Source organism: Bos mutus, chromosome 20, assembly GCF_027580195.1.
Source record: "Bos mutus isolate GX-2022 chromosome 20, NWIPB_WYAK_1.1, whole genome shotgun sequence".
Classification (NCBI taxonomy): domain Eukaryota; kingdom Metazoa; phylum Chordata; class Mammalia; order Artiodactyla; family Bovidae; genus Bos; species Bos mutus.
In genome coordinates this window covers 34,846,323-34,871,930 of record NC_091636.1, presented here as the reverse complement: position 1 = coordinate 34,871,930, position 25,608 = coordinate 34,846,323, and the positions used below count along the sequence as shown (strand labels likewise).

At 41.7% G+C, this 25,608-nt stretch overlaps 1 protein-coding gene across 3 annotated transcripts in view; it reads right to left on the bottom strand.

The window, feature by feature from the left end:
• Nucleotides 1–25,191, bottom strand: part of DAB2 (DAB adaptor protein 2) — a 58,930-nt gene extending 33,739 nt beyond the window's left edge. For 2 of the 3 annotated variants that reach the window (XM_070357613.1, XM_070357614.1), the window contains exon 1: nucleotides 24,790–25,191. The gene's annotated coding sequence lies outside the window, so the exon portion shown is untranslated. Of the gene's footprint in view, nucleotides 1–23,854; nucleotides 23,962–24,789 lie in introns of all 3 variants that reach the window. The other variant, XM_005889710.2, reaches the window with a different exon arrangement.
• Between the last annotated feature and the right edge of the window lie 417 nt (nucleotides 25,192–25,608).

Genomic DNA, 25,608 nt, shown 5'->3' with positions numbered 1-25,608 from the left:
TCCTCTGTCCACAGGATTCTCCAGGCAAGAATACTGGAGCTGTTGGCTGTGCCCTCCTCCGGGGATCTTCCCAACCCAGGGGTTGAACCTGAGTCTCTTATGTCTCCTGCATTGGCAGGCTGGTTCTTGACCACTAGTGCTGTATGGGAAGCCCCCAAAATAGGCTTAATGTTATTATCTGAATAATAACAGATATGTAATATCTGATATGTTATTATCTGAATGAAGGCCTATTCCCTAGACTGTACAATGCAACCAATTCACTAAATATGTCTAAAAATTACTCACAAGGTGAACTGAAGTATTGTAGATGATCAATTTTACAAGTGCAATGACTTATTTTGAAGACTTCACTAGGATTAGAAAAGGTAGAATGTATAGATTCATTGAGTAACTTGTGCAAGCTGGGCACAAGTTAATATGTTTGTGTGAACAAAGACACAGCAAACTGACTCTAGAATCTCTCCTCACACTTAGTAAAACTCTAGGAAAGAAGGTGCTGTTGGAATATCTCTGTGGTCTATGGACCGTGTAGAGTTTTTGTGAATATGTATGCATGATGCTTAGGATTGGATTAGTTGACCTTACAGAGCAAGCCTGTCTCAACGTTAACATCTCCTTTTACTCATGCCTCAGGAGCTATGTGGGGAAGAGAGGTAATGACTACATCCTTGAGTCAAGTTCATAGATGGTTCATTAAGCACCATCTTGAACCACCTTATTAGCTGCTTCTCTATTAGAGAGATAACGAATCACCTATGGAAGGAGCCATGAGTGATTCTCATTAATTCTAAGGAAAGGGATTCTCCAGGCAAGAATACTGGAGTGGATTGCCATGCCTTCCTCCAGGGGATCTCCCCAACCCAGGAAGATCTCTTATGTCTCCTACATTGGGAGGTGGGTTCTTTACCACTAGCGCCAGTTAGGAATCCATTGTTCTGGAGGAAAGGAAATTATGCCTTTTGAGGGGGTAGGAGGAGCTTGGAAACAAAGGTTACCCTTCTCCATACACCTTGGGCTTTAGGCTCAGAGGTAGCTGGCAACTTAGTAGGTAAATTTGTTTATCAATGTAAGACATATCTGGAAACGGCCAGTGGATTGAAGTGGTCCAACATGGAGTGGGAATGTGGGGTAGGTATGGGAAGAAGGGGAGGGAAAACTCCTTATGTCTGAGGAACAGATAAAAAATAAGAAGGCTAGATTCAAACCGGGGCTCAGGACTTTCCTGGTGACACCGTGGATGGGGATCCACTTGCCAATGCAGGGGACATGGGTTTGATCCCTGCTCTGGGAAGATTCCACATGCCTCAGGGCAACTAAGTCAGTGTGCTGCAGCTACTGATGCCCACGCGTCCTGGAGCCGCACACCATGGTTACAGAGCCCACATGCTGCAACGCTGCGGGCTTCATGCCTAGAGCCCATGCTCCACAGCAAGGGAAGCCACCACGATGAGAAGCCTGTGCACCACAATGAAGAGTAGCCCATGCTCGCTACAACCAGAGAAAGCACAGCAATGAAGACCCAGTGCAATGCCCTCTCTCCCCCACCCCACCCCTCAAAAAGACTGGGCTCCAATGTCAGGGTCCCCAGCTAACCCAGTCAGGAAGACATGCTGGCACTTTGGGCAGGCTTCAGTACCCTGGTTCAGGTGGCGCTAGTGGTAAAGAACCCACCTCCCAGTGCAGGAGACATAAGAGATCTTCCTGGGTCGGGAGGTCCCCTGGAGGAGGGCATGGCAATCCACTCCAGTATTCTTGCCTGGAGAATCCTGTGGACAGAGGAGCCCAGCGGGCCACAGTCCATAGGGTTATGACTGAATAAACTTTTGAACACACAATACCCTGGCTGGTGGGTGGTACGTATGAGCACGCTGAAAGAGCTGTGTGACTTGAGGGCCTGTGGGGACATGATAGAGCCCTGCAGAGCACTTCTCCCCTGACCCTGGGACAGCCTGGCGGGACCAGAGACAGCAGCCCCTGCCTCAGTCACCAGCACACTTGCTTCAGGGACAAAAGTCATCACGGTGTTATGGTAGCACAGTAACTCGCCCTGGGTGCTGTTGTAAGGCTGGGGACACCGAGCTGTAGTTTTAAAATCTGAATTCAAAAGAACTTTACTTCATATTATTAGATAGTAAAAGATACTATATTTCATTCTGCTTCCCTCCCATCCTAAGTGCAAAGGAAGAGAGTAGAATACTCTTTTTAGAATAGAGAATAAACAATCTATGAAATATTTTTAAGGTTTTTTTTTTTTTTTTCTTTAAGGACCAAACTACTAACATGGAAGTATCTGAAATTCTTCTATTGCAGGGCCTCTGGGGAAGTAATTTGAGAAGCATTATGGAGCTGGTACAAAATCACAGAAACATATGATTTTTACTTTGAATTTTGTACCTAAATGCACAGTGGATATTGTGTTTGTCCCTTGCAAGAAAATGTAGTCAAAATACTAATAAATCAGAACAAGGGAAAAGGAGTGTCGTACATTTGATTTCTAAGTGTAAGTTCTTTGGAAGGAATGATGCTAAAGCTGAAACTCCAGTACTTTGGCCACGTCATGCGAAGAGCTGACTCATTGGAAAAGACTCTGATGCTGGGAGGGATTGGGGGCAGGAGGAAAAGGGGACAACAGAGGATGAGATGGCTGGATGGCATCACCGACTCAATGGACATGAGTTTGAGTGAACTCCGGGAGATGGTGATGGACAGGGAGGCCTGGCGTACTGCAATTCATGGGGTCGCAAAGAGTCGGACACGACTGAGCGACTAAACTGAACTGAACACTATTCACACCTTCTTCAATAACCTTCCCTCATATCTAGGTATACTTTCCCCAACTGACCAGTAAATACTTCACTGCTCTCATATCTATCCTTCCCAAGTTAATTTAACAAAACTCATCCCTCTTCTTAATTTCAAGCTAGCTTTTAAATAAATCATAAAGATGAAACTTAGCAGTTTGTTTCCTAGAACACACAGCATCAATTTGTGCTTTCTCGTTCCCAAATGAAGTAATCCTGAATGAAGTCAGCCCGGCCATGTGGTACACCCAGCACATGGACTTCAGGATACATGGTTTATACATTTGCACCCCTCTGTGATTTCACCTATGATTCTTGTACACATAAATCTTAACTCTTAAACAGGTCCCACTTTCTACTTGATTGCCATTACAACAGTCACCTTGAAAGGTAGAGGAGTCATTTTGAATGTTAGAAGAATTCAAGAAAAAAAAATACATTATTTAGAAGCACCTGTATTTTTTTTATTTACTTAATTTTTTTCTTGCTTCTGCATCTGCTTTATTTTACTCAACACAATATTTATGAAGTTCCAGCTATGTTGTATCTTGTTCATTATAATTACCACATATCTCATTATATGAATATACCACAAATTTTATCCAGTTTGGAGCTGTTATGAATTGGGCTTCTATGAACATTCTACTACATATCATTTGATGTATATATGTATGCACTACTTTTTACACTATTTTATTTATTGCAGTATAGTTGATTTACAATGTGGTGTTAGTATCAGGTATATAGCACAGTGATTCAGTAAGTTAACTTACTGTTAACTATTACCTCGTACTTGATATATCAGTTATCACTCTAAAAGTGATGCTTCATGATTTAGGTGATTTCCTTTAGGAAGATCTGGTTGCTTTTAAATAAGATAAAGGAAAAATGAGTCATTTAAAAATAAAAAGGAATTTTCTATCTATTAATATTTGTTGAATTTCAGGTTGACAGAGAAACAGCAACCTGATAACCAGCCCTCTCCTCTCCCAACATCAGCAATCTACCTTGCTGAAGGTTAGGAAGTCACCAGAATGAAATCTAAAAGGTCAGGGGAACTCATCTGGAAGAAATATGCATTTACACTCATTTGCTTACTTCTTGGTTACTGGCCAAATTAGATAAGTTAACAGATACGAAATCCCTAGGTAATTGCAGGTTCTGTTAGATAAGCAGAAAGGTGAACCTACCAACTTGCTTTCTTGCTTCTTGCAATGATATATTAATATTACCCAAGTGTTGAAAATTTAGGTGACAGGTTCTAAAAATGGTCTGAAATAGCTAGACCACCTGCTTTGAACTTGTGAGCACACAGATAGTCTAAGAAGTTGCTGCAGAACGAGATGGAGGAAGTAGTGGAAATGCACAAGCATCCTTGAACTAAGGTTCACACTCCGTCATTATTCCCTCATCTTTTGGGAAATGGTATTGGACCAAATAAGTATATAGGGATAAACCAATGCATTTTTAAACCAAGGGGTGGAAAAATTCTAAACAGCAGCACACTAATTCATGCTAAATGAAACAGTTTTGGGATTTTAATTGCTGGGCAGTTGAAGCAACTACACTGAACAATGTCTGTAGTAAAGTGTTCCAAGTATCAAAATATGTATATATGGTTCATTCACTGCAGAGACAGATGAGCACAGGAAGTTCCAATTACAAGAAAAAAGATCTACCACTTAATATCAGACTTTCATTTTTAAAGTCTAAGAGGGTGAGACACTTTGTTTCATGAATTCTATACATAAATCCACATGAAAGCAGCCAAATTAAACCTGTTACTATTAGGTAAGTCGTCATCATTAACTGGTCCTCCCTTCCACAAACATTTCTAGGCATCTACCTTAGCAATCCTGATATATAATTCGCAAGTTGGGAAGAGTAATTCATGGATACTAAGGCAATGGCACCCCACTCCAATACTCTTGCCTGGAAAACCCATGGACAGAGGAGCCTGATGGGCTCCTCCATGGGGTCCATGGGGTCGCTAAGAGTCAGACACAACTTGGTGACTTCACTTTCACTTTTCGCTTTCATTCATTGGAGAAGGAAATGGCAACCCACTCCAGTGTTCTTGCCTAGAGGATCCCAGGGATGGGGGAGCCTCTAGGCAAGACGGATTGCAGTCTATGGGGTCACACAGAGTTGGACACGACTGAAGCGACTTAGCAGCAGCATACCTACTAAAGCCTTTAGGTAAAAGCCACTTCTATATATTCCAAACATTAAATGTTAATAATCTAAAGAAGTTTTCAGGAAGTCAATTTCTATTAGACGTTTAGCAATCATTTAAGTGACTTCTGCAAATTAAGTTAAAATGGAGGTGGTGTTTCAGTGAACTAAGTTAAGAGTTGTTAGAAAATGAAGATACAGGTTACTGGTTTTCTTTCTTGGTTGTACTAATCAAGAAATACAAGGAAAAATCTCAAATATCATCTTAATCTGTACAGATGTCAAAAAGTTTACTCTGGGATTTAAAGAGTGACTTTGAAGATTTTCTAACACATATAGTCCACTGGATTGTTTTCTTAAGTCATCTCTGCTAATATTAAAACCATCCCAGAGCTCGGTGGGTGGGGAGGGAATGACAAATTTGTGCCAGCTGCATAAAAAAAAAAAGGTACTTAAGAAAATTGTCCTGGTTATGTCATTATACGCATTTTCAAAGGCTCAAGTCTTGAATGTTTCATTTACTATTTTCTCTTTTTCAAAAGATAAGTTCCTGAGGTGGCATTAACCAATGACTTTGTGAGGAGCCTAGAAAAATGATACTTTTCTTGTCCAGTTCCAACATGATTGTTTTTTACTGTTGATCTAGATATTTTTCTGCAAGATTGAAGAAGTAATCAGTGTCTTAACTTTATATTTACATGAAGTAATATTTAATGCAGTATGTTGTTTCCTATGCTGCTGTTGCTGCGGCTAAGTCGCTTCAGTCGTGTCCGACTCTATGCGACCCCATAGACGGCAGCCCACAAGGCTCCCCCGTCCCTGGGATTCTCCAGGCAAGAACAATGGAGTGGGTTGCCATTTCCTTCTCCAACGCATGAAAGTGAAAAGTGAAAGTGAAGTCGCTCAGTCGTGTCTGACTCTTAGCGACCCCATGGATTGCAGCCTACCAGGCTCCTCCACCCATGGGATTTTCCAGGCAAGAGTACTGGAGTGGGGTGCCATTGCCTTCTCCGGTTGTTTCCTATAAACCTATATTATTAACCTGATTAAACAGCATAGTTTGGGTATCTAATGGGCCTTTCCTGGTGGCTCAGTGGTAAAGAATCTGCCTGCCAATGCAGGAGACACAGGTTAGATCCCTGATCCAGGAAGATCCCACATGCTGTGGCGCAACCACTGAGCCACTGTGGCACCATGTGTCACAACTACTGAGCCTGTGCTCTAGAGCCAGAGACCTGCAACTTCTGAGTCCTAGTGTTGCAACTTCTGAAGCCCATGAACCTGAGAGGCTGTGCTCTGCAACAAGGGAAGCCGGTACACCACAACTAGAGAGTGACCCTCACTTGCCACAACTAGGGAAAAGCCCTTGCAGCATGAAGACACAGGACAGTAAAAAATAAATACATTACTTTAAAAATTTTATAAAGGCAATAAATGCATTAACTAAATAAACCATCAATTCACATAGAAGCAAAGGAATTGCTACTTCTCAAAGAGCTTAACATATTTGAAATGATAAATTTATATACTAGGACAATCTATAAATTTTTCTGGCTTTCTGGACTATAAAGACATTTATTAGATCTGTCTCTGTGTCTGTTAAAATGTGTTATTCATCTGCAGCTCAAGATAGTGTGAATCTAATACTGGGTAACCCTCTATCCTTTCCAATTAAATGAATTTAACTTAATAGTGGGAGTACTATATTGTCTAACAGTTGTGCTAAAAGCCTGTGAACTGTATCTGTTTTCTAGTTCTCAGAGCTTTGACTACAAATTGTAAGAAATTAAAACAACATTGTAAATTAAGTATATTTCAATAAAATTTTTAAAAAAAGAAATTGTGTTGAATATTTGTCTTTTGCATTAAGTTACCATTTATAACCTGCTTAGCACTCATAGTTACCAAGTATCACCTCTTGGTCAAGCCTTGACTTTAAGGCAAACAATTGCTCAAAAATTTAATTTGCTATGGGAAGACTTTTCCAGAATAAGCTGATGAGATGGGAACTCTCCCTGCTCCCAGGCCTGTTGCATGTACACCATCCCTGTTGGTTTTCATTGCCTTCTTAAGATGACAAATCGTGGGTGTGCCACACAGCTCTACAGATTGAGCATGAGATGAGCTAGTAGACTAGGGCTAGTAGAGCTTCCCAGGTGGTGATAGTGGTAAAGAACCCACCTGCCAATGCAGGAGACGTAAGAGACGTGGCTTTGATCCCTGGGTCAGGAAGATTCCCTGGAGGAGGGCATAGTAACCCACTCCAATATTCTTGCCTAGAGAATACTATGGACAGAAGAGTGGGCTACAGTCCACAGGGCCGGAAAGAGTTGCACATGACTAAAGCGACATAATATGCACGCACGAACTAGTGGGCATGGTTCCTTATCACCAGCCACTTTGCTGGGCTTCTACTGAAACCTTCTGACCCATTATGAGATATCATATTTATATTCAACTACAAAAAGGTTTCTGATTAGTCTTCACAGTCAACATCAATGATTCACTGAGCAAGTGGCTACATTAGCATTTAGAGCAATCTCATCTGTTATCTGAACAATTAATGACCTGTTGCAAAATTGTGTCTGCTAGGCAATTGACATTTAAATACTTAAGGAAATGGAGAAGGAAATGGCAACCCACTCCAGTATTCTTGCCTGGAGAATTTCATGGACAGAGGAGCCTGGCAGGCTAGAGTCCGTGGGATCCCAAGAGTCGGACATGACTTAGCTACTAAACCACCACCACCACTTAAGGAAAACATGAATGGATATAAGTGATTGGAAAGGGACTCCATTTGTAGTTTCTCTTTATGATCCTTATTATATATGGTCATTAAATAAAAGGAACTTTAGTTGGTCCTTAGAGTTGGTCTTTAGAGTCACTCCACAGTGGTATCTGCTATTTTCCAGTCTCATTATGTAGGCATTTTTAGCATGAGGGAATGCAATTAGATCATTTGTTTCCTTAGCCGAACTCTATAGCCCTGTGCAAAGACAAGTCTTTGAAAGCCGCTATTAAGTTCCTAATCCAATCTTTATTAAAAAGACTCAATATTGTACACAAGGAGGTTAAGACAAGTTCTTTAAAAAAAGCAATGATCAAGCTTTTCTATAATCCAATGATGTCTGCTACTGCAGTAAAACTTGAAATTAGAAATATATTTATAGTTTTAATTTTTTCTTTTCCATATGGATAATTACAGGATATTGAATATAGTTCCCTGTGCTCTATAGTAGGACCTTGTTGTTTATCTATTTTATATATATTAGTTTGTAATATAGTTGTAATCTCTTTAAAAACCAGAATGTATAGAAGCATGTAGACAATGAGTTTCACCAAAGAAAACAGTGAGAAGAACAACAATAACATGCTTTCTTAGTCTCTCTAAGATAAGCAAAGTTTTACTTTTAAGATTAATTGTCAGCTCAGTTGGTAAAGAATCCACTTGCAATGTGGGAGACCCCGGTTCAATCCCTGGGTCGGGAAGATTCCCCTGGAGAAGGGAAAGGCTACCCACTCCAGTATTCTGGCCTGGAGAATTCCACGGACTGTATAGTTCATGCGGTTGCAAAGTGTTGGACATGACTGAGAGACTTTCACTTTCATTTTCATCACAAGTAGGATGTGAATAAAATATCTGGCCATTCTCTCCAGAGCTGAGGTTCTCTAACTGAAATTGCATTCTACATTTTCATCTTCAACTAAGAGATTCTCTTAAGAGTCAAATGCCACCCCTGTTGACTCTTAAAGAGCGTTGTGCTTAGTCAGTGTGACTCCACAGATGGTAAATCATTGGCTACCCTAGATTTTGCTCTGAAGCCGTGCTACTAGAAAATTCAAAAGGCCTTCAAATATAAGCAGCTTTTTTTTTTTTTTTGCTATTGTTGAAAGCATAAGGGTTTAGTGATTGATACCTGCTCAAAGCCATTACACTTTAGAGCCTGAAAACAAAGTTAACCCCTGAATGCCAGTGATTAGTGCCAACAAGGTAATAAATCTACATCCCTACTATGTGCCAGGCACTCTTCTAGCACTTGAGATACATCAGTGAGTGAAATAAAGATCTATTCCCTTATAGAGTTTGTTTATTTATTAAATTTATTTATTTTTAATTGGAGGATAATTGCTTTACTCTGTTGTGTTGGTTTCTGCCATACATCTACATGAATCAGCCATAGGTATACATCTGTCCCCTCCCTCTTGAACCTCCCTCTCACCTCCCATCCCATCCCAGCCTTCTAGATTGTCAGAGTACTGTGCTGAGCTCCCTGAGTCATACAGCAAATTCCCACTGGCAATCTATCTTACATGTGGTAATGTATGTTTCAGTGCTACTCTGTCAGTTCTTCCCACCCTCTCCTTCCCGCTGCTGTGTACACAAGTCTGTTCTCTGTGTCGGAGTCTCCACTGCTGACCTGCAAATGGGTTATCAGTACCATCTTTCTAGATTCTGTGTATATGCATTAATAATCCAATATTTGTTTTTCTTTTTTTGACTTACTTCACTCTGTATAATAGGTTCTAAGACCATCTACTTCATTAGAACTGACTCAAATTCATTCCTTTTTACCTTATGGGGTTTACACTCTAGCGTGGGAAACCCATAAATGGACTACGGGTTTCAGAAGCCGACAGGTGGTCTGGAAAAAGACAGCAGTGTAGAGTAGGTTGGGAGTTCAGGGTTGGGGATGGCTTTAATAGGTTTTTTAGAAACACAGAAGGAATACCATATTTTTCAGCATTAAATATATTGAATATTTATTACTTGCCCGGTGTGAGGCTATGTATCTCTTATTTAGTCCTAGAAGAAAGTATTGTCCTCTCTATTTGACAGGTGTGGATGCTGAAGTACCGAAGTCAATCAGCTCCCTGAAAGTCACATGCATCTAATATCTATGCTCTGAATTTCTTTGTTTTAGAACAATACAGGCAAAAAGAGAGGATTTTTGTAGCTCTTCTGATAGGTGGAATGAATGTTAGCCAGATAAGACATTTGGGAAAGAGGAAGTGATAGCAATGAGAAAAGGATATTTATGTCATCTTGGCTAGAATACTGGACCCGTGCTGGGTTATATTATGAAAAAAAGGTTGAAAAGTGGGTCAGACTGGATTAGAGTGGATTTACAGAACTCTCTTTTGTCTAGACAGTACTGAGAAGACTTGTAGATTTTGAGCAATGGTGTGGAGGTCGAGGTGGTGACAAGTCTGTGTATGGCATCAAAGAGCCAGATAGCTTTGTAGTAGGAGAGTTGCATGAACTTGCCATTTTGAGTGATTCAACACTGCCGGTTTCTTTCATTTACTTACGTGGCTAATCTTTTGGAAACAAAGCCTTTTAATTGAAAGGTTAAGGTCTGACAATGTTAAATGTCAGATTCAAGGTTATCCCATCTTACCAAGCTAAGATGCTTGGTGACCCTCAAACTTCAAATAAACAGTGTGTCCTAAAGATGGCTTAAAAAAAAAAGAGGGGGAGGCAATATGTCTTACAACTTTCATTCTAAAACCTAAAAGAACAATTCTCAAGTCAGTTTTATTACGTAAGTAAAGTGATATTTGCAATTTGAGCACCTGAAGGGACAACTTTTGTAAAAGGCAACTGTGAACTAAAGTAGTCATGTCGTTAGAGCTCCTTGTTTAAAGCAGAATATATAGCATTCTCCCATCGTGTATATGTTTCTCTATAAAACCACTGAGAGACTAGAAGGATCAATACCAAGGAAATGCTGGCTAAAAAGACTGACAGTAGGGTGAGAGCCAGATTTCTGCTTCTAATAGATTTACAATAGTGATATTAGGGTGACATGTGCCTTTCTGCATTTCTAAAATGAAATTCCTTAGAGAAGTGCTAATTTGTCATATAGCAATATTTAAAATGTAGGTAAATCTATAGTCTAACTTGGGCTAAAGACAGAACCATGAAGCTACTCTAGGATCAGTCACCTGAAATTAAACTCAAAAGCTAAAAGAACCTACAAATTGAACTTGAACATCTCTGGAAGCATGTGGACTGCTGCCCACAGCAAGCTTTCCATACTGTCATCTTAGACTTCATTAACTGATGTTTACTTATCCAAAGGTGTTGAGGAAAGCTCCTGATACATTAAAGCAAATGAACAGTAAGTTTTGAATCAAATGCTCACTATGGCTTGACAAAAACTCCTAAGCTAGGATTTTTAAAGTTGGTCAGAGTATGGCCTAACGCCAATTTCCAGATTGGTTTCCTTAGATCCAGTGAGGTCTCTGTGGAGACCAAAGTCAGCATTTAAAAAGCCTAATGGATATCAAATATTTACCTGTAATATAGTTGCACACCCAAATTAAAACTCAGCTTCCTTGATTTGAGCAGAAATTGTGCTATGAAAGGGATAACCTTAATTATCCAGTACTGAGCCAAAGGTTTCATTTATTTTTCTCAATTTCTACTAGTTCTTTAGTAAATAGTTTGGTGGATGCTTTTAAAAGGAGAAACAGGAGAAGAATAAGAAGCTGTCCTTGGAGGAAATACCAGGTTGAGAACTATTCACCTCTATGATTATTATCAGCCAGTGATTGTGTTCATGGGGTCAGACAGATTTGAGGGCCATGATGACCATTCCAGTGGAAGAGGTTAAACCAAGGACTCGAAAGGACACGCTATCTGTTAAATTTCAGTAACAGCTTGTTGGCCTTTCTCAGGCCCTGTGCTGATATAACTTAGAGGAACCTAGGGATATTGCTCATTATAAATAACCTTAAAATTAAAAAAAAAGACTTAAAACTATTTTGCTTATACTGAAGATAAGGCAAGCTGAAGCTCCCCATCTGCTCAATTTACAATAAATTCCAAATAATGTTGCAGATGAGTAGCTTGAGTCACTCATTCACCTGGTGAATGTTTATTGAACACCTGCTGTGTACTAAGCACTGTATTATGCTATATATACAGTGACAAAAATAGATACAGCTCTCAAGGGGCTTACAGTGTAGGCAGAGGAGAGAAAATAAGCATGTAAAATCAGCTGAGTATTTTAGATGAAATATTTCCAATTAGGCTATAAAGTTTCACTGCCATTAATAACGTTTAGTAAAAGAAGGTAAAATTAGACTACTTCAAGGAATTCTATAAATTGCTCGCTTTTAAATATTGACCATGGAAAGATTAAAATTTTGTCTAAGAGCATAATTTTCCTTTTCAAGACAGTTTAAAATGTTGACATTTACTTAAAACATTAATTAGACGGGGGATATTTACATTGAATATTTGGGAGTATTCTATAACAATATTGGGCTTTCTTGGTGGCTTGGATAGCAATGCAGGAGACCCAAGTTCAATCCCTGGGACAAGAAGATCAGCTGAAAGAAAAGAATGGCTACCCACTCCAGTATTCTAGCCTAGAGAATTCCAAGGACAGAGGAGCAGAGTCGGGACACAACTGAGCAACTAACACTTTTCACTGTAATAATATTGCAATCTGGAAGACAATATTGCATCTCTGTGACAGAGCCAGTGGGAAGAAAAAAATCTTGTGATATGTTAGATCATTAAGGACTGTCAACAACGTTTCCTGCAAAGTATCTTAAAACTAGAGCCCTGAATCAATGCTGTTTTCATAAACATGGGAAAGAAACACCATGCTCCTTTGACAGCAGTTTTGTCACTTCAGGAGCACAAGCAATTCAGAGATGACACAAACCACTATGTTCTAGAACCAAAAAGAGTCTGTGGCACTCTTAATTACAAGGTTTTTCTAAGAGTACAACAGTGTCACTTTCAGATCAGGCCAAACAACTGAACTGTGGATGTAAATGAATCAATATTTTGAAAATATAACCATGGGTCCCTACTAGTATCTTTGGTTCTTTTAAAGAGCACTACTTCGTTTACAAAAGCATTACCAAGAGAATATTAGGTAACATTTTGCTAAGGTCAGCCTTCATCAAGAAAATGGCTTTAGTATGACTCAGGGAATTCAAACCAGGGCTTGGTGACAACCTAGAGAAGTGAAAAGGGGAGGGAAGCGAGAGGGCTGTTCAAGTGGGAGGGGACATGGATAAACCTACAGCTGATTCATGTTGATGTTTGGTAGAAATGAACACAATACTGTAAAGCAATTATTCTTCAATTAAAAGTAAATAATTTTTTTTTTTAAAGGAAAATGGCTTACCATCACCCTGAATAGCAAGGCCCTCAACAAGTGCTGGCTGCATGAAATACAAGAATCTGGATCCTAAAGCAGTGCACACTGCATCCACTGTTTCTATTATAGTATTACAGAGTTCTCGTATGGAAAGCTGAACATTTGTGTCTCTACACACTATCTGGAAACGGAAGCACAGATTTTCTTTTCTTCATGGATATACCTAAAAGATCCACAATGGAGTTAAGATTGTATCTTAGACTGTTCACATATCTACTGAATGTGGCACACTTCTGGCCCTCTATTTTCCATAACTGCTCTTCATTTTCATCCCTCCTCCTCTCCACCAAAAGTGAATTTGTTTTTACTTACTTCTGGCATTCCTTCCCCATCCTCCCTCATCACCATCCTGAATTCCTGCTTCCAAAAAAGCTGTACTCCCTTGTGGCACATACCTTGCTCCTCAAAATTAGCCAACTCTTAACACAGTGCTATTTTGATATTTTTTAATAAAAAAAAATGGACTGTTTTTCCAGTAGTCATGTATAGCTGTGAGAGTTGGACCATAAGAAACCTGAGCATCAAAGGATTGATGCTTTTGAAATGTGGTGTTAGAGAAGACTCTTTCGAGTCCCTTGGACTGTAAGGAGATCAAACCGGTCAATCCTAAAGGAAATCAGTCCTGAATATTCATCGAAAGGACTGATGCTGAAACTGAAACTCCAATACTTTGGCCACCTGATGCGAAGAACTGACTCATTAGAAAAGACCCTGATGCTGAAAAAGATTGAAGGTGGGAGGAGAAGGGGAAAACAGAGGATGAGATGGTTGGATGGCATCACCGACTCAATGGACATGAGTTTGAGCAGGTTCCAGAAGTTGATGATTGACAGGAAAGCCTGGCATGCTGCATTCCATGGGGTTGCAAAGAGTCAGACATGATTGAGCGACTGAACTGAACTGAACTGATACACGCAGTACAGGTATTTCATAATAGTAGAATATTTGAAGTAAAGAAGCTCTTCGTGGGGTGAATTCTACCTTTCATCTTCTCAAAAGGATGCAATGAGAATCTAAATTGTAAGAGACTCTAGTTGTCCCTGACCTATTTTCATGGTTGAATTCTTGTAGTGGTGCCCTATCAGACCTCAGGGTTTCCTGATTTTATATTAATCAGGCATCAGTGTTCAGTCCCTCCATTCAAAGTCAACCTGAGATTCAAAGCCTTGCATAATTAGAATGCACACTAAATACATACATAGACACCTGTTCCCTGGAGAGGCTGATCACTTCTGTTTACCATGGACACACACACAATACCTTCTCTTATTATCTCCCTAGGCTGTAGCATTTGCTGCCTTACCTACTTGTATTCCTACCCATCATTCAAAGTCCATCCAAGATGTGTCTACTATGTGCAAAATAGATAACTAGTGGGAAGCTGCTATATAATACAGGGAGCCCAGCACTGTGATGACTTAGAGGGATGGGATGGCGGTGGGGTTGGAGGGAGGCTCAGAGGAAGGGGCTGTTTGTTGTTCAGTCGATAAGTCCTGTTTGACTCTTTGCAACCCCATGAACTGCAGCACAACAGGCTTCCCCATCCTTCACTATCTCCCAGAGTTTGCTCAAATTCATGTCCATTGAATCGGTAATTCTATCTAACCATCTCACCCTCTGCTACTCCCAAAAAGCAGAGACATCACTTTGCCGATAAAGGTCAGTATAGTCAAAGCTATGGTTTTTCCAGTAATCATGTACAGATGTGAGAGTTAGACCATAATGAAGGTTAAGCACTGAAGAATTGATGCTTTTGAACTATGGAGCTGGAGAAGACTCTTGAGAGTTCCTTAGACTGCAAGGAGATCAAATCAGTCAATCCTAAAGGAAATCAACCCTGAATAATCATTGGGAAGACTGATGCTGAAGCTGAAGATTCAATACTTTGACCACCTGACGCAAACAACCAACTCACTAGAAAAGAAAAAGAGGGTGTAAAGTATATGTGTATATATATATATATATAAAAATATATAATTATGATTGATTCATGTTGTATAGCAGAAACCAATACAACATTGTAAAACAATTATCCTCCAATTAAAAAATAACAACAACAAAAAAGAAATATTGTCTGAGGTCTTCACTGATCTCTCATTAGCCCTACCATTTCTCTACACTTGACCTATTGTTGCCCTCTGATCCATGTAGAAATCTTCCCCTAATTCAATGAAATGTTGAGGTCAGGGAATTATTTATCCTACTTTTCTAGCCCCACCCCCATCCCACTCAATATGCCAGCAAATTTGGAAAACTCAGCAGTGGCCACAGGACTGGAAAAGGTCAGTTTTCATTCCAATCCCAAAGAAAGGCAATGCCAAAGGATACTCAAACTACTGGACAATTGCACTCATCTCACACGCTAGTAAAGTAATGCTCAAAATTCTCCAAGCCAGGCTTCAGCAATATGTGAACTGTGAACTTCCTGATGTTCAAGCTGGTTTTAGAAAAGGCAGAGGAACCAGAGATCAAATTGCCAACATCCACTGGATCACTGAAAAAGCAAGAGAGTTCCAGAAAAACATCTATTTCTGCTTTATTGACTATGCCAAAGCCTTTGACTGTGTGGATCACAATAAACTATGGAAAATTCTGAAAGAGATGGGAATACCAGACCACCTGACCTGCCTCCTAAGAAATCTGTATGCAAGTCAGGAAGTAAGAGTTAGAACTGGACATGGAACAACAGACTAGTTCCAAATAGGAAAAGGAATCTGTCAAGGCTGTATATTGTCATCCTGCTTATTTAACTTATATGCAGAGAACATCATGACAAATGCTGCGCTGGAAGAATCACAAGCTGGAATCAAGATTGCCAGGAGGAATATCAATAACCTCAGATATGCAGATGACACCACCCTTATGGCAGAAAGTGAAGAAGAACTAAAGAGCCTATTGATGAAAGTGAAAGAGGAGAGTGAAAAAGTTGGCTTAAAGCTCAACATTTAGAAAACTAAGGTCATGGCATCTGGTCCCATCACTTCATGGCAAATAGATGGGGAAACAGTGGAAACAGTGGCTGACTTTATTTTTCTGGGCTCCAAAATCACTGCAGGTGGCTATTGCAGCCATGAAATTAAAAGACGCTTACTCCTTGGAAAGAAAGTTATGACTAACCTAGATAGCAGATTCACAAACAGAGACATTACTTTGCCAACAAAGGTCCGTCTAGTCAAGGCTATGGTTTTTCCAGTGGTCATGTATGGATGTGAGAGTTGGACTATAAAGAAAGCTGAGTGCCAAAGAATTGATGCTTTTGAACTGTGGTGTTCGAGAAGACTCTTAAGAGTCCTTTGGACTGCAAGGAGAGCCAATCAGTCTGTCCTAAAGGAGATCAGTCCTGGGTTTTCACTGGTAGGACTGATTTTGAAGCTGAAACTCCAGTACTTTGGCCACCTGATGTGAAGAGTTGACTCAGTGGAAAAGACCCTGATGCTGGGAAAGATTGAGGGTAGGAGGAGAAGGGGATGACAGAGGATGAGATGGTTGGATGGCATCATCGACTAGATGGACATGGGTTTGGGTGGACTCTGGGAATTGGTGATGGACAGGGAGGCCTGGCGTGCTGCGGCTTATGGAGTCGCAAAGAGTTAGACACGACTGAGCGACTGAACTGAACTGACTCCCACCCTTGCCCCTCCACCCCCAGTCTGGTAAACAGTAGTGCCCTTAAAACATTAGGGGTAATACAAGGTTCCATTTGATCCTTAATATTAAAATCTTTACTTTTCTGATTTTTCATGAAATACAGGTTTTTCTTCAACAGCTGAGCAATCACCACTCAAACTCTTACTGCGAAGATAGCTAGGTTAATTGATCTGAGTCAGCATTTTGTTCTCCTGATTTAATAAAGGGATCCACTGCTTAGCAGATAAAGATCTAAGTTCTTGCCCTGACATCCAAAGCTCAGTTGCAATACAGCTCTTGTGTTCAAATCTATCACCTCTGACCTCTCTACCATTTTGTACTTTCTGTTGTTCAGACTGGCCAGTCAGTATTCTTTGGGCATTCATCTGCATGATATATTTATGAGCTTCTGCCTAGAACGCATTTTTCTTCCTCGCTTTGCTGATCTGACTTCCACCATTCGTTTAAAGACCAAGTCCATCATCACATGAGTCCTTTTCTTTCTCTGGACTCTACTGTATACCATTTAATTATAATAAAACAATATATTACTTGAGCGGTCGTCATTTTCTTTAAATTTCTTGTAGGAAGCAATTGTTGACAGTTATATGTTCCCCAGTGGGTGTTACCATTTAGATGCTAACTTTAAAGTTACCATTTAAAGTTACCACTAGAAAGTAGATATAAATACTTTTATCCAAATTTCAATTACAATCAACAAAAATTTCAGACCAGCTGACAAATCAAAACCCCCAAGAACAAGTTATCAGGCAGCCAAGCAAATATCTATGCATCAATATATCCTTCAGAAGACAGGTTGGACATTAAATAAAACTATCATTTCAATTCAAGTACATGAACACTTCTGAAAAGTTTCAGCTAACAGCCAAACCTTGGTCCAGGGAGCAATCAATATTAAATCTCCATACTGTCAACCACCTATGGCCAAAAAAGCCTGTTCGATCAGTTACATATTTGTTTTCTACTTTGAAGCTGGGGTTTTATTTAAGATGTCTGACTTCAGAGGCAAAGGTTTAAAAAAGAAATCCCAAAATGAAACTCCAAAATCATACCACCACCACTCAATGCTGATGTAGTAAAGCACAGCTGATATTTTCTTTGAAGGGAGATTTGAGCACCTACTATTTGTACCATTCCAATTTCTGATCCTTTGGTCTACAAGTTAAGTTATATGTTTCCCATCAGGATTAACGTTGTGTCCCAAAGACAGACTGGTTCAGCAATCTTCACAGGACTATGTGAACCCTCTGACAAATATTCACACACATGTGGCTTATTTCTGCTGCACTAAATGGTGACAAAGAGCGTGTTAGAATCTGCACTACATATTATAGAAGATTAGAACAGGTCTTGTTCCCTTAATAGGACACTTAAAATATGAAGAATAAGTGAGGTCACTGGGTGAAATGTTTATCAATAGAACAAGGAGGGCAGTTGCACCCAGCACAGATCCATTAAGGAAGTTATTCTTCACTTTCCAGTTCTTTGGGCATAGATTAATGTTAACCTCAGGAGGACGCAACTGCCCTGCCCAGAGAACATTTGAGAGGTGCCTTAAGAGTTAACATCTGTATGCCTGGACTGGTCTACGAAGCGTTGCCACATTTTCTTGCTTGATCCTCACGTTTAATAGTTTCACGGTATGTAAGAAAGATGGGCTTCTCATTTGCAGCCCGAATCCATTCATCTCTAGATTTCAGTTTGCTTAAAGACCACAAACAATGAAAACAGGACCATTTGTATCAGCTTAGTTACTATGGACACAGTCATTTGTGGTTCAGAGCCCAGGTTCTTAACCACTAACTTCTGCTGCCTCTTCAGAGTTCCAATTCTCTCCTACATCACACCCTTGTATCTTTCAATCTAAGAAGTGACCTCTGCTAAACACCAGTCTCTCTGATTAACACCGGTCACTCTTAGGACTGTTGTGCAAGGTGAGTGAAGCGACTCAGGGTCAGAGACATTGAGTATCATGCCTAAGAAGCAGCCATGCTGTCATTCCACTGCAGGACTAGAGTCTACTCTCTTTCCTTCACGTAACTCAAACTTTCTTCTAGATTCCTACTCACTGGGAGGTCTTCCGTTGCTAGCCTAGCCACATACTTCACATAAAGGTATTTACTAAGTATTTTGATAAACATCAAGATTTTAATCATAAAGATTCATGCTTTCATCCTGACTCTACCACTTTACTGGAATGACCTTGGGCAGGCTGATATCTATTGATCACACTGGAGCAAAGAAATGGAGATATTGTTTCTACCTTAAGTTATTTAAAGTGAAAGTCAGATGGGAGAAGAACGGTACTGCATTAACCATAAAGCACTATAAAAACCAAATGCAACAGATTCATTTACCATGATGGAGAGGCCTTCATCTGTACTCTGGGCATGGCATGAAAAAACAAAATAAAACGTTTTATAGGTTAGAGAAAACCATCTGGCTCAAGAAGAATGATGTAGTTTACTGAAGTCTTTTTTTAAAAAGAAGTAACTGGGACAGTTTTCTAATAAATGGAGATTAATTATGTTCCTTTAAAACCCCAGAAGAGGGAAAAGAATTTGGAAGCGAGGTGGTAATATAGAACTAAAGAGTAGATCGGTTTTCCTAGAATCAAAAAAGCAGTACTTGAGATAGCGGGAAAAAAATCAGGATCTGTGCTTTTTCATCTTTTTAAGATTCAGTTAAACTGAGCTCCGCTTAAATGCTTTGCTTTATTATTTCCATGATTGTAGGAATTCAGTTACTTTGTTATGCTTTCCATTGAACAACTGAGTTATGAAAGTTTCTCTTAGATCATGTGAAGGGTTTGTTGGAATACAGCTGGATGGACCCTACTGCTCATATTTGGTTTCGTGGGTCTGGGATAGGAACCAAGAATTTGCATTTCCAGCAAGTTGCCAAGTGATGCCGATGTAGCTGATCTGGGGACTACACTCTGAGAGTTAGTCTGAGATGAGTTCTTTCTATCTGTGAACTACACACTCTAGCTAAGTGTCCAACTGAAAGAATGAATGAATTTAACTGTTAAATGAGCACTTCTAGCAGTTTACCTGTCACACAAAGATCTAAGTCTGTTTCAGAGTAACACATTGCTAGAGAGAAATGGGGTCACTTTTTAGCCAGAGGAAACATTCAATCATAAATTCCTTGCCCAAATCTCTTCCAGGTTGGAGAATGTTTCAAACCCAGCTTTTCCAGTATTTTTACTTTCAACCCAGCAGCTCCTTCTCCTTTGTGGTTACCTAAATATCTAAGAGACAGCCTTTATGCATTCTGCCTCCTGGTAACTTCCCTGCAGCTGAACATTCACTCCCGCTGCTCTGTTGACACAAAGTTCTTACCAGTTTGAAGAAGTTAAAGGTCACTTGCCTCTAGCTATCCCAGAGGCTAAGTCATAACTTATAGCAGCAGAGAGACACTGCCGGGCTGCTTCTACCTTGAGGCAGCAGCTTTTATGTTCCTGAAATTTTATAAGTCTTAATGTTTTTTCTTTACTGTGATGATGTAAGTATGAGCTGGAGTTGGACAATTAGGAGTAAAGTTTTGGATTAAAATAAGTTTAGAAGGGAAAGATGAGGTAGGTAGAGAGGACATTCCATCTCACTTAAGAAAAAAAAGTAACTTCCATTTTTAGACCAGGAAGCAATTTGTTCAGATTTTGCTTACCCTAAGGTAGCAGGCTTCCTTCCAAGGTAGGAAAAAGATTTGGGAAGGGGAGTAACCATGGCAACCTGCCCAGCTCTATGGGCAAGGACAGCATGGGGCCCTAGGTACTTAGAAGGCTTTTTAGTTCTAGTCTAGTTCCTCAGTTTAGTACAGGGGTCCCTCCCTTCCCCCTTCCTTCTACTCCAACGCTGACTTCTTAGGGAAGGACTGCTCCCCCTCTGTAGGGAGTCTGGGGGTGGGGGGAAAGACTGAAATGAGACCAGAGATCAGCTTGACCAAACCAAACTGCAAGCTCCAGGCAGAGAACAGAGAGTAACTCCCAGTTGGTTTAGTGTAAGCACAGCAAATTCCCTGGCTTTGTTCATATGAAGAGCTTAAGGGATTAACATTTTTCAGGTAGATGGGTGGTGTCCAACTTTGATAAAGATATTCCGCATTCTGCCTATAATTTTCACTAAAGATATGTAATTCAGCAGTTCAGGAGGCAAAATGAAAACAAAACAACGGAGTATAGGAGTCTAAGCATATTAGATTAACAGTCCTCCCAGCAAAACTGTGGGTAGGTATTATTCTCTTTGGATAAGAAAGCTTAAGTACAGAGAAGTGATGCAATTTGTTGAAGGTCACACAGGCAGCAGTGCAGTCCCTGGGATTTGAACTGAGGCCACAGGACTGCAGAACCCACTTGCTCACCACCACTCCCTGGCTTAGCTAGGTGGGAGGCAGAAACGGCCTGTGGGCCAGCGCTTTGTGTTCACTCTCAGCATATTTGTTCCCCTCACAGGAAATCAGTGTGTTCTTTGTAGAAGAAGGGGACTCCAAGGCCTGCTTTCCTTCTGAGTCACAGGATTAATCCCGTCAGGATACATAACCATGAGTTAGGTTTCCCTTAAATACAGAGATCTGGGGTTACAGCTATTTCAGCTAAATGTGATTTTGGCCAACCTCTGTGCAATTCAGTGGCACGGCTTCAACTTTAGAATTACACAGCAGCACCAGAGAATTTTTAGATATCACATCCTGTTCCTCAGGTGTTTCATACTGCCAGTCCTCATCCTGGTTCTGCTTGGAGGGCACGTGCATGCTCAGTCATGTCCAACTCCTGCGACCCCATGGACTGTAGCCTTCCAGGCTCCTCTTGTCCATGGAATTCTCCAGGCAAGAATACTGGAGTGGGTTGCCATTTCCTACTGCAAGGATCTTCCCAACCCAGGGATCGAAACTGTGTCTCCTGCATTGGCATGTAGATTCTTTAGCACTGAGCCACCAGGGTGGCCCCTGGAGAGTAGAGAGCCCTAGAAAGTGAAAGAAAGAAAGTGAAGTCGTTCAGTCGTTTCCGACTCTTTGCAACCCTGTGGACTGTAGCCTACCAGGCTGCTCCATCCATGGGATTCTCCAGGCAAGAATACTGGAGGGGGTTGCCATTTCCTTCTCCAGGGGATCTTCCCGACCCAGGGATCAAACCCCGGTCTCCCGCATTTCAGGTAGACGCTTTACCCTCTGAGCCACCTTCCTGGGCCCTAGAGAGCCCTAGGCGTTTGGTCAAATACCAAAACTTCCTCAACCAGTCCACTTTCAAGTCTTTTCTCCTTAGGGCAACTTAGCACCCTGGAGCTCTGTCTTTGGTAGCCTTTTTAAATATTTAAGTATCTTAGATTTGTCTTTAAGAAAAACACTGATTAAATCCTCAAGTTAGGAAAGACTGAGGAAGGGAAACATATGGAACCTTCAAAACTATGGCTTCCCTGGTGGGCTTCCCTGGTGGTCCAGTGGTTAAGAATCCGCCTACCAATGCAGGGGACACAGGTTCAATCCTTGGTCTGGGAAGATCCCACATGCCACAGAGCAATTAACCCCACGTGCTACAACTAACTGAGCCCACACTCTAGAGTCCCTGTTCCACAAGAGAAGCCACTGCAATGAGAAGCCAACACACCACAAAGAGTAAGTAGCCCCCATTCTTCGAAACTAGAGAAAGCCTGCACACAGCAACAAACATAATGCAGCCAGAAAAAAACAACTACCCAGGTGAAAAATATCTGCGGTAGCTAGTGTAGGTTTACAGACATATGAGGGTAGGATGAGAAATAAAACAGCACTTACTGGCTCTACCACCAAGAGTCCACGTCTCCACAAAGCCTCCTACTGACCAGGAGCCATGACCGAGGCTTCGGTCTTCCTCTCTGTAAATCCTCAGGTAACAGAGGCATGGCTGAGCAGGAAAATAAAGGTCACCCCAACCACCTGGACAGCCGCTTCCTGGGGTCCCTTCATGCCAACAAGCGTCTCAAAAGCAATTCTGTTCAACCCAAACAGGGTGGTTGAAAGTCATTCGACCTTTCAGGCAAAGCAAGGAGCAAGCCTAAGGCACAGGAATTTGGACGTTTAGTTGAATCCACAACTATAAAAAGTCTAGAGTGGAAACGCAGATCCTAATTTCTGCCCTTAATAATGAGGCAAGGCCTTGAATAAGCAATGGGACCCCCCTTCCATCTCTCACATCCTCAGGAGAAAATCAGCTTGTGTCTAAGACCAACAGAATGGCAGCTACCTATGTGTCAGAGCTGAAAGCTGGGAGACAGTCCTCTATCTTCTATTTTAAAATGGAGGAGGGTAGAGCTTGAGAAGGACTGATTTCTAGGGCATCCATTTGGATAAGAAGGAAGAGAGCTGGGAGTGGGAAGGGAAGGGAAAATGAAGTTATTCATCATCAACAGGAGAAAGAATCCAAGTCTGCCTTAGGAGGAGACTGACGAGGGATTTAGAAGTAATCTGTCCCAGAAATACACACTGGAAAGAAATCCCCCAGGCCTCCTTTGTGCTTTTCCGACAAGATTGCACATTGTATTAGGTGTAGCCACATACCTAGCACTTCAACCAAAAGAGGTGAATTCTCATGGCAACAAACTTTCTTACAGTGTCATGGAGGCCCATCTCCCCTCAAAGAAGAGACAGAACCTGGTGAGAGGTAGGGTGGGCACCTGCCCCGGAGAAGAGTAGCCTAATCAAGGTCTGGCTGCTGGTTTAAGAAGCCAGGTGGAGGTGACCCAGAGCAAGGGAGACAAGCCTTTCGGTAGCTGTCAAGCTCCCCCGTTCCCAGTAGTTTTTCCCTCACCAGTAGCCAGGAGATGCTCCTGTGTGGGGAGCCAACCTCAAGCCTGCAGGAAGATCAATTAAAATCCCATCAAAGCCATTTCGAGAGCCTTATTGGACATCTCAAAGGCATTTTTTTTGCAGCTGCTTTCTTTTCCTCAGCCATTCCTTCTATTTGAGTTACTTCTGTCTCACCTCCTTCTACCCCACTCCCCTGCTTTGTCTGATTAGAGCCAGAAATTTTTTCATTAAGTCACTTTATAGTGCAATAACAACATTTACTATTCATGAAGTCGCCCCTCCAGAATTTTTAAGTCTTTCCATGTGTCTGGAAGCTGATTTCTGCTCTTCTCGTTTTACAGAGTGCCTCTCTTCCTTCCAAACACAAACTAAAAAAAAAAAAAAAAAAAAAAAGGATAAGGTGGGGGTGGAGATAACATCCAGATTCTTTAAGCATTTTTATTTAATCCAGTTAGATTTCCCTTTGGACTCAAAGGGCTCCCTGCTAAAACTGACTGCGGACCTGAATTCCTTGCTAAGAATTAAGTCAAGAGCGAAGGACGGCAGGAACAAATAACACAGTCAGTTCCATGCTATGAAACCGGCTATGCTGACTGGGGCTCCACGGTGTTAACCCATTCATTCTTTTCCCCCCTTCCTAAAATTCATCCTTGATCTTCCTAGATTACAGCAAGCAGTCAAACACCTTTTAAATCCCCGGAGGATTTCAAACAAGTTTGTTCAGTCTCTTGGGCAGATACTTTCTTAAGAATGCGGGTGTAAGACAAAGTTCATATTTGAACGCCACACGTTGTCAGTCACTGGGAAAAAGCTTCTCGTGGGTACAAACCAGGTCCCCAGCCTTTGTCACACGGCAAAAATAAACACTCTTGGAGGAGTTAATTAGGCGGTCAGCAGCCACACCAGTAGGGCTTTTGAACAAGCAGACAGACACACACACACACACACAAGGGAGGCGCTTGTTACATGTCACTAGCTGGACATCTGGAGTCCGACCCCAAAGGTAAAGGCTTTCCGTGGAAGCATTCCTCGGATGTCAGGCCACAAAAGCGCCCGTCTGGCCAAGTACGCCGCCGTCTTCTTAATAAGACGCCCCAACAGTCCCAGTTTTGCATCCCAAGAGGGGAAAAGAGCACAGGAGGGAGGGAGGTCGCCAAAAATGGGGCCAAAGGGAAGAAGGAACCAGAGATACTCACAGTCTAGCTAGCGCCTCTGCGATGCGAGCATGACTCCTCGGTGCCCGAGCCTCCTGGCTGCCGCGCTGCCCACACGGCTGCCGCGCTTAAATAGCCGCCGGCCGGGAGCCTCGGAGCCGCGGGCCACTCCCGGCGAGATATGGTTCTAATCAGATGCTGGCAGCTTTGGACTCCCCAGGAATGCGCCGGGATGTTTTTGCTGCCTGGGTTGGGTAACTCCCCCTCAACGTGTCTGCTGAGTCTTCCAAACTTAACTGTTTATTAACTCGAGCTGGGGCCGCGCAAAGTAGCCGGCTCCGGGGAGCCGGGAGCCCCACCAGCGGGGGGCGATCGCCCCGAGCCCAGCTAAGGGGAGGAGTAGGGAGTCGGGGCGCCGTCCGCAGCCCAGGCTCGCGGGGCTGAGGCAAGGGACCGGGGAGAGTGCGCTTAAGGACAGGAAAGGGAAACCCCGCAGGAAAGGGGTGGGACCCAGCGACCTTCATCTCAAAAATTCCTTCTCTGGACTGCCGCTTCCAGTGATGTGGCGTCCCAAGTCATCTGAACCCGATGGGGCCCTTGGAACAAAGGGCTGCCTTTACTCCTGACTTTCCTGGCTAGAGGCAGTGGATGCTAGCTCAGAATCTGCTGTCTCTACAGTTGCACGTGTGATCGCACTCCCACCCCGGTTAAAGGAATTCATGTCTCTTTCAGGGCAGATGTGGGTAATCTGTGTGTATATGTAAATTGGTGGGTAATCTGTGTGTATATGTAAAATACACTGCATTTATGTGTGAAATATAATCCTGTATATACACATAAAACAATACTCTATGAAATTGA